Consider the following 9762-nt stretch of genomic DNA (forward strand, 5'->3'; position numbering starts at 1 on the left):
ACATAATCATTTTAAGTATTTGTCTCATGTCCTATCTGAATTTCTTTTCCTCCCTATCTCTGAGGCCTGTTGTGTTTGCGAGGTTTGGTTGAATTTCCCTGCATGCTCATTTATTCTTTGCTTTTAACTGCTTATTTTCTTTGGAATTTATTGTGGGATTTTTTTTGAGGGTTGGGATATATAAAAGTAAGTTTCTCCCGAGAGAATTTGTGTCTGCTTCTGCCAAGCTGCTAGGACACTGCAACTTTATAATTTAATTTTAATTTCATTTTTGAATTGAAGTTCCTGGAAGCCAAACAGGTAATTTGGCTTTGTATTACAAAATCACATCGGGCCAATTTATGGTTCCAAATTCTCAGCAGCACCTTTTGCCCTCTCTATCCAGTGCCAAAGTCTAGAGAGTTGCTTAACTTTGCAACTGTGTAGTTATTTCTATTTTATCATGTTATTGAGGATAAAAACTTTTGAGGTCCCAACTTTAAACGAGTATGATTTCCATTTAGAATCTGTGGTGGTGACCATTTATGTCAACTTAACTGGGCCATGGGGTGCCTAGATTGTTGGTGAAGCATTATAACAGAAGTGTCTGAGAGGCTATTTCTGGGTGAGATTAATATTTGAATCAGTAGAGCAAAGCAGATGACCTTCACTCGATGTGAATGACCTTCCTAATTCATTGGAGGCCTGAGTAGGCCTTACTCATTTTCTCTGCCTTACTCTTTTCAGGCTGGGACATGGATCTTCTCCTGTTCTTGAACTGGAACTTGTACCTCAGGTTCCTCTGCTTCTGTGGCCTTCTAGTCAGGCAGAAACTGCACAAATGAGCTCTCCTGGGCTCTGGTGTACAGATAGCAGGTCATGGACTTGTTCAGCCTCAGTTAGGTGAGTGGATTTTTACAATGAATTGTATGGATGTAGACAGAAATAGATATTATATTAGTCAGCTTCTTATTATTACAACAAAATAAGACTATGAGGCAGCTACCTGGTAAGATGAAAAGCTTCACTCAATCTACAGTCTTGGGGGTTGAAGGTCTGAACAGCACAAAGTAGACTCAACAGCTGCCCCTTGATGGTGTCATCTCATAGCACAAATGACAATGGAAACTGCAGATAAGAAAGCAAGCAAATGATAAGATCTCAAAACAGGGGCAGGAGGGAGAGGACAGGTGAACCCCAGGCTTCTGTAACAAAACTCTCAGAAGAACCACCGGATCACCCAAGGACTACCAGAGGACCCACCTTCCAAAATCCCGCGATACATCAAAATACCCTCGCCTCCACAACCAAGCATTTGACGTAGTGACCCTTGAGAACAAATGAAGTAATCAAGCCACACTCAGACCACTATAGAGAGCAGGGGAGGGAGGAAGAAAGGAAGTGAAATAAATAAAGATGTGTTATGCCCCTGTGCCTACTCCCCAAGATGAGTGGTATCATTATCAACTCCAAACACGTACGAAAATACTTCTTCAATGTTTTTAAAGTTTATAGAATGAAATATTGTGTATTGGTAGTATACCTCATATGCACCATATATATTTTACACACTTATGCCTATTTACTTGTATACAAAACCTGGTACATATGCATACATAAATTAAAGATTGTATGATTTATTTATAAATAAGATTTTTATATATTTTATTTATATATTATATAAATAACATTTCATATCTACTATCTATATTTCTATCTATACCTATTTACCTTATTGGTCCCACGTCTCCTTCTTTGAGATTTTTCTCGTTCCCATTTTTCCTATAAGGTCACGTAAAATAAGTTTAACCCATAGTTCAAATCTTCTCAGGGTGGAAGTCAGCTCAACCATGCACTTCAGAGGGTATTTTACACCCTTTCTCACAGTTTGTCATTATTGTCAGCAGGGTCCAAATGCTTGGATCACCACAGTTCCACAATCAGAAATCAAAGAGAATGTCTACAAGGCCTGGGCTCTGAGAACATGCTCGTATGATGTCTTGGTTATTTTTCTCTCATTGCTGGGACAAAATACCCAATGCCCAGAATGAAGGAAGGAAAAGTTTATTTAGCTTACAGTTTGTGGAGATGTCAGTCCATTCTTGGCTGGCTCCAAGGCAGAGCGGCACATGGCAGAACGCAAACGTTCATGGCGGTGAAAGACAGCAAAGCAACAAGAGCAAAAAGCTGCTTATATTGTAAGCAGCTTACCCCCACCCAGGGAGTGTGTAGCACTCACATAATCTCCATGCCCTCCTCCTGCACAGGCTCAGTATGAATACAAAGTAAGGCACCCTGGCTCCCTGCTGAGTCGCTTAGTTAACTTTCTGACTTCTCACTTTGACACAATGAACAACATCCTAGAGCAGGAAGGGCATGTCCTTTTCACCCCAGGATGTAGAACTGCTGAGTAACTTAGCCAAACCTCTAGGCTCCCCAAGTTGACACAATGTATCAACCATAACATATGGCATCTTTCTTTAGCCCACTGCTCCAGTGCCAGCACCCCTGAAGTTTGTATTAACTATTGACCATGTACAGTCTGGAACAGGAGACTTCAGCTACAGACTGCAGCCAGAGCAATCCTGTCTTTGATGGAAGCTACGCCAGTTCCTGTAGCTCCTCTGCTCCAAACGCAGCTGCGGGGACTCAGTGTCCTTATCACTCCAAGCCCATCTCTTGTCGTTCCTTCCCCTTCCCTCCGCTCCTCCTGCCAGACTGTTCTCACCACGCATGTGCTCACATTTTGCTGTCTCTCTTTCTTGAAGGCTCGTTCCTCGGATAACTGCACAGCTCACTCCATTACTTTCTTCAGATTTTTACTCAAAGCTTGCTTTATTGCAAAACCTTGGGAGAACATAAATGTGTGTGTGTGACGTCTGCATCGGTACTTAGCTACATAGCGCATGTTCAATAAGCTTTGGCTTAGTAAAGCAAATATAGTAAAATTGCAGGTGAAGGACACAGCATTTGATAACTTCTAGGTAGTAAAATAGTCTATTTGGTTCCTATCAGTCTAGCTGCAAATGTTCAGATAGTACCTAACGTATTTTCTCATAGAAAATACACCATATTGAGCATAAAGTGTTTGTTCACTCTTAATCTAGAAGAACGCAAAGCCTTTACAGTTTTATAATGAAGATCCTGCGTATCACCCTCCCAGGAAAAGGTGCATCAGACATAGTGTCATACATATTTAATTCTTTATTGATTGCTTTCTGAACCCTTGAGATTTTCACCTCTGGGCCAAGACTCACTGGAAGCACTTTTTTCTGGCTGAACATTTTCTGAATCTTTTATTTAAGCAAATTTACTTTGGCCACCTCAATAATTTGTTTTCTTCTGGACTGCTATAGCTCATTTTTCAACTTCTGAGGACTATTTACCTAATTGGCAAGTAATATTTCATATTGAAAATTATCAGTCATTTAGGGAAGAACTATTTTCTCTTGTGACAGAGTAACTCTACATACATGGAGGAATATCCTAGGACCCTGTGTAGGCAACACAGATTAGCAAGCAGTAGCTGATTTATTGCTAATATATGACCCTGTGTTCTGTTTTAGCTGTATCTCAAAACTCTCTATATCACCTGAATTTATTTCTACATTGCACTTTTGAGATTTATTGATTTTCAATTTTATAAAAGGCATGTTATTTTGGTATTTATATTCACATACTGTTTGCAGAGTGTCAGCATTAATTTATTGTTCTGAGTCAGGTACAGCATTGAGGGTTGCATTGTTGAGGAAGGTGAAAACTCATTACCAACTTGATATATATTTTCATAAATGCACCGCTGATGGCCACAAAGTATTAAGAAAGTAAATAACTGGACTTCAGCCAGCACAAAAATATAGAACAAATTTAAATAGATGTCAAGGAAACATAATTCCTATGAATAAACATATGGATCAAGAACATAAATCTCAGATAAAAGTTTACAGACCAATCAATAGACATTTCCAGTCAAAAGAGCAGTTTTCAGTCAATTAGACCTTTATTCTCTTTCACCATTGTAGCTCCATGTGGCTAGACCATATATACAGTGATCTCCTGAATAATTCTCTCCTCAACCTCCTTTTTACTGTTTGATTTTTGTTAGTTCTACTTTTTTGTACACTCATTAAATTTACTTTTGCACATGAGTATTTGTCTCATTTTGCCATAATAAATAATATGATCTAATGCTGGTTATGCCAAACTGTTCAGATTTATATGCATATATAGGTATTCAAAGCTTCATGAGACATTTTATTAGTAATTGCAATCAAGTAGCAACTGTGTTCCAATGTTCTCTGACATGAATTCTTTAGAATATATGAATTTTCAGTACACCGTGTTCACTTGCATTTTTGAGATCCATACTAACCATTTAGACTTCAACAATTCACGTTAAAAAAAAAAAAAAAAAAAGCCTCTAAGAGGATTACCAAAGTGATTTTTCTGATTCTTGCACTTGGTCTTAAAATAGTAATTGCAGCTTGAGCTACCACTGAACAAGTGCTCACAACACACTCGGGGCTTTTCATTCATCCTCTGATGTTGATCATGACCTTGGAAGTAAGAATGAATTACAGCTTGTTTTTCAAAATACATAAACTGAAGGTAAGAGAAATTAAAAACTTGCCGAAGGTGACCCACCTTTAAAAAATGGCAGAAACAAGAATGTGGCACCCAATTATCTGTGAATACTTTTTACTAACCCAAGTTATAACTATTGTAAAATGTACCTCATTTGACAAGTATAATCAATCATTTTCTACAGTGGTCAAATCTTATCTTCGATATGTACTCAAGTGAAGTCAGAGCCCTCCTGGAATTTCAAAATATGGTTCCATATAATCAACATTACATTTTGCAGCAATGAATTTAACAGAAATTAACATCTGGCTTTCAAACACTTTTTGATTTATTAATAAATAAAGCAGTTTATCCCTCAATATTTTTCTTTTATGTGAGACAACAGTAGTTTTAGCTACTTGTGATAAGAGGTATTGTTTGTGCAGCTTTATACATAGAATGTACTTATAAATAATTGATATTCATACCCCACTGTAGAGAAAATAAATTAACAATATGTGTTATATTTTAGATCTTATGTTATACTTGAAATTATACTATGCTTCCTTCTATGACTTTCTAGTTTTACTTAGCTACTTTTTCTGGAAGCCAAAGTCAACTGGATGCTCCTTGACTCTTACTGTGTGTCCTATAAGAAAACAGTATCCTAATAAGGATTAAGGTTTCATAGATATTCTATTAAAGCTGATTTGTTAAGTGCCTAAAGCAAGCTCTAGAAAACCCACCCTTGCCCCGGCTCTGAGAGAATTACAGCAGAAGGTGACATAACTCGCTTTCTATTCACTGCACACTCATCAGTTAAGCACACAATTAGCAGGCCATTTGCCTCAGCACCACAGCTGTCTGAAACAGCTGAAAATCAAAAGCAGGAAAATAAAAAGTGAATAACATTTAATCTCCTTTCAGAAGTCGATATAGATGTTGCAAGCATATAACGCACACTCTGAACGAGTGTCTTGTAACTAGGAGAATCTCAGACCTTAGCGCCAGTTCATTTCACAAGCCTCACAATTCTAATTCGCTTCCGTTAGTCCCAGCTCTGCTCCTCTTCCCCAGTGTATGAGCTTGGGGTCTTCCAATTTCACCCCCTGTACACTTGTGCATCTGCCATGCTTCTGCTGAACTCGGGTCTTGTTCTATCTACTCGGGCCTTGTTCTATCAGAGGGACCGTTGGAAGTCCCTCTGCAGTGGCTTCAGTCGTGTCTACCTTTTATTTATAGCCTTTCTCAGCAGTTCTGGCTGTAAAACTAGGGATCAGATCACTGTGTAGTTTAAAATCTTGAATGGATTCCCAGTTACCTGCAGAATTAAGACTTGTTAGCGTGGCTCCTCCTACTTAGGACAAAGTGAAGCAGAATGACCAATGGGCCGAGAGAATCCTTAGGACTTGTTCCCAAGCACTGCCCAGCAGCAAAAGGAAGAGACCACTGGATTTTTCTGTGGTCCCTGGAAATCACATCTTCTTAGAACACTGACAATCTAAGAAGTAAGCAAAATTTGGACAGTCTGTTCTTCTTTGGCTTGCAAGACTCTTAGCATCCAAATTCAAATGTTTTATCATTTGCAAAGTATGAACTTTTTTATTAACTGTAAATTCATAAGATTTTTTCATTCCACAAAATCCAGTAACTTTCATTGCTTTGGTAAGAAAAATTGCAGTAGGATGATTTTGAAATTTGTATTCCAACATTTGGCACTGATAAACTTTTTAGTTGTCCTAAACTTTTATGAGAAATTATTAGAAGGATTTAAAATATTTTATTACATAAGTGTTTATATAAGCAATTTTCAAAATGACATTATTAACATTGAAAAGTTCAGACATGATTTGAGTCATGGTTTAAGCAAATAAAACCTCTTGATAGTATCATTTTAAGCAAACTGTTTCATTTTTCTCCAAAAGAAAAGTGTGATATCTTGCCCTTTCTCTTCTTATTACCTATTTTTGCTAAGGATATGGATACAAAGAAGATAGATATCAGAAAGTGATATTATAAATTCTCCTTTATTCCGAAACATGCTCCGGGCTTCTTTTTGGTTTACTTTGTGATTTTTCCAAGAAATAGACTTTATATTGACTATAAATATTTCATTGACTGAAAAATAGTTGAAAAAAGGAAGAAACATGCAACGCTTTGCAAGTCACACATAAGGCAGGCTGAGGGGAGGCAAAAGCCTGGGGATAAATTTATACTTCAGGGATTAAGAAAGGGATCAGCCAGCAGGGGCTTATACTTTATGGAAATTCTGCTTAAGAGTAAAAGTCAGATTCTCCTGGTGAAGAGGTGAGGAGGCTTCCATCTGGAGTTCTCACTCTGATTTTCCCAGCTCCTATTCCAGCCCAGGTGGACTCTACACTGCTCTTACAGTCCGGCTTCACACTGTACCAAGAGCCATGGTCTCAGGGAAGATGGTGAGCATACAGAACCTCAGGGGGCCGTCCTGCTGATGGCGGGGACCTCCAGCCTTCCCATTAGGGTGCTTCAGCTCTGCAGGGCAGATTGAGGGACTAAGTGATTCATTATAAGGGTTTATTATGTCACATGGGAGGTGGAGGTCTCCAGGAAAAGTGAGCAGCTTTAAAGGAGCTACCCAGGACCCAAGCTTGCTGCTCTTTTTTTTCCGGTGTTCTGGAAGAGTCTGCAACATTTGTCCTCAGAGCTGAAAAAGGTGATATTGTGCTTTTAACTATAATCATGCTGTTTATATGTGATGATAGCCATAGTATCCAGAGGGAATACTGGATAGTTTTTGAATAATGACTCTCTCCCTCTCTCTCTCTCTCTCTCTCTCTCTCTCTCTCTCTCACTCACACACACACACGCACACCATCCATCCTTCCCTCCCTCACTGGTAAGGTGTAAGACATAACATTAAAGCCCGGCAATATGTGCTGGCTTGACGTCTGGTACAACTGGGAAACTCACCTAAAGCCTACCTAAAATTCTCCTTCCCTTCTCCACTGACACAGGCCGAGTGACCTTCCCTACGAAGGTGACCAGGTACAGAGCCCACCTGCAGTCCCTGTAGAGTTGTCCAGAGAAGCCCGTCTTCGAGTCCTCTCACAGGCACACCACCTACCTTTAGCATTACCTCCAGGATGGTCTGCAAAGCAAAGCCACGCTGCCAAGCCTGCTCCAGACGTTCCCTCTGCACCCTACAGGTGCAGCCTATGCCAAGAGGCCGGCAGTTGCTAAGGGACCTATTTGTATTTGACCCAGCCAAGTTCTATGCACAGAACACACTGTTATCTGCATTCCACTAGTGGAGACCCACAGGTCCTTATTAAGCTCAAGCGCATCATGTACCAAGTGGTAGAGCTGGGATTCAGACACTGCTCTGTCTGACGCAGTGTTCAAGCACACTCTGCCACTACACTGTGTAGCTTACCTGAGGGGCCAGCCTCAAAGTCACAGGAGGCTGCTTCCGCTGAGATGAGTTGCTGACACTCAAAATCTCGCTCTCTGAGCACGAGATCTCACTAAATGAGGCCCTGGGAGCCTTCCTGGAAAGAAGGAAATAAGGCCACACAGGAGGAAAATGAGTTTTCCTATATAGCTGTAGGATTGAATCTATAGCCAAGTTTTCATCATCCGGGCACTTTCATTATCCGGGCACTGATGAAACAACTTGAGGATCGAGGGTCACTCTGCACCCTCCCCCACCTGAGTGCTACTTTCTGGTCATTCTCCTAGAAGCAGAAAGGGAGCAAATAAAAATATGCTACTTAACTCAGTGCACTCAATTAAGAAGTCAGACGACCCCCACGAGTGAGAAGCAGGAACGTGAAGGCTTTGAGGGTGTCTACGGATTCTGAATCACAGCTTTTGAGAGCAAATGGAATTGCACTTACTCTAACTGAATAATTCCAGGTCTTATATGCTCCATATTTTAAACCACTCTTCTTCAAACCCTTGTTTGAATCTATCTTCCAATGGAATTAGCAAGATAAATGAGAAAGTAAGGCAAAAGTGAGCACATTTGTCTAATCAGACTAAACAACACATCATTTAAAAAGAAACAAAAGTGAGCGTAGCGGGTTGACTAACGACCCCATGTCATCATCCCTGGAACCTAAGAGTGTTACTCTCCATAGCAAAGGGGCTGTGCCGTGTGACTAAGGATCTTGAGATGGACGAGAGTCCTGGCCTGTCCAAGTAAGCCCTGAAATGTAATTACAAGCGACCCTGTAAGAAGACTGGAGAGGAGACTGGGCCGTGGAAAGCACCATGCAGGAGTTTGGAGATCAGACCATGAGAATTCAAATTCTAATCTGATTATTTACTACATCTGACTGCTGACCTTTAACTCTGGCCATTCCACTTCTCCATTTATAAAAATATAATTATTAAAACCCAATCTATTAGGATACGTGAATGTTAAATTAAAATGTAACTCAGTGAAGGAAATATATTGTGCTTAGAGGAGACATGTGAACGCCCCACCGTCTCTCTGCCTCCCCCGTCGCGCCCGTTCCTGGTCCTTTCAGTCTTCGCTGTGCTTTGTGCACGGTGATGTGGCTTCCGGTGACGCTGCCGCCCATTGGAAGGAGCGGAAAAGAAAATGGGAAGGACACAGGCGAGGTCCGAGTGCTTCCCCTTGGGTGCTTCCCCTGAAAACACAGTCCTCAGGAAGAATCCCATTTTGACTTTAAGAAATACCATTTTAACCTAAAATTTCACTTTGTGAAGTGACTCCCCCATCCTGGCTGATGGCCCACACCACCAAGGATTTGCTCATCTGCTTCCAACAAATTCTGTTCAGAAAAAAACGTAGACAGATGCATTTCCCAGACTAGGCATGCCAGAGCCAGCCAGTTTGGCAGTGAGGTTGTCATTTTCATCCTCTATTTATACTTTGTACGTAACTAAATGTGTCCACCAAAGTGGCCATGGAGAATAAAGAACAGGAAAAGTGGAGAGAAGACTGGCCCTGAGCTCATTCTGAGCCTAGTTTCGATCCAATTTCGGGCTCTTTTGAACTGTGTAACCCTGACTGAGGATCCAGGGGGTGGGTCCTTCCTCTTAAATTAAAGGTGGTAACAGGAATACACTTCCAGGTGGCTGTGAGGGTTAGATATAGTCAACTCCAAGGTATCTAGTGCCTAAACAGCTAAAGGTTTTGACAGTAAGCTGTTGTCATTATAGATGACAGCATTTTCTAGGGGCTGGAAGGGACTTTAAGAGGTGGTTTGAGTA

General features: G+C 40.5%; 1 long non-coding RNA gene across 1 annotated transcript; it reads right to left on the reverse strand.

Moving 5' to 3' along the window:
* Positions 1-991: 991 nt before the first annotated feature.
* Positions 992-5939, reverse strand: LOC106148518. Its single transcript, XR_001234049.1, has 3 exons — positions 5864-5939; positions 2723-2826; positions 992-1107 (listed from the first exon to the last, which is right to left on the reverse strand). It is a non-coding gene; the product is annotated as an uncharacterized LOC106148518 (long non-coding RNA).
* Positions 5940-9762: the final 3823 nt, after the last annotated feature.

Source organism: Chinchilla lanigera, unplaced genomic scaffold (assembly GCF_000276665.1).
Source record: "Chinchilla lanigera isolate Chin_1 unplaced genomic scaffold, ChiLan1.0 scaffold00022, whole genome shotgun sequence".
NCBI classification, from domain to species: Eukaryota; Metazoa; Chordata; class Mammalia; order Rodentia; family Chinchillidae; genus Chinchilla; species Chinchilla lanigera.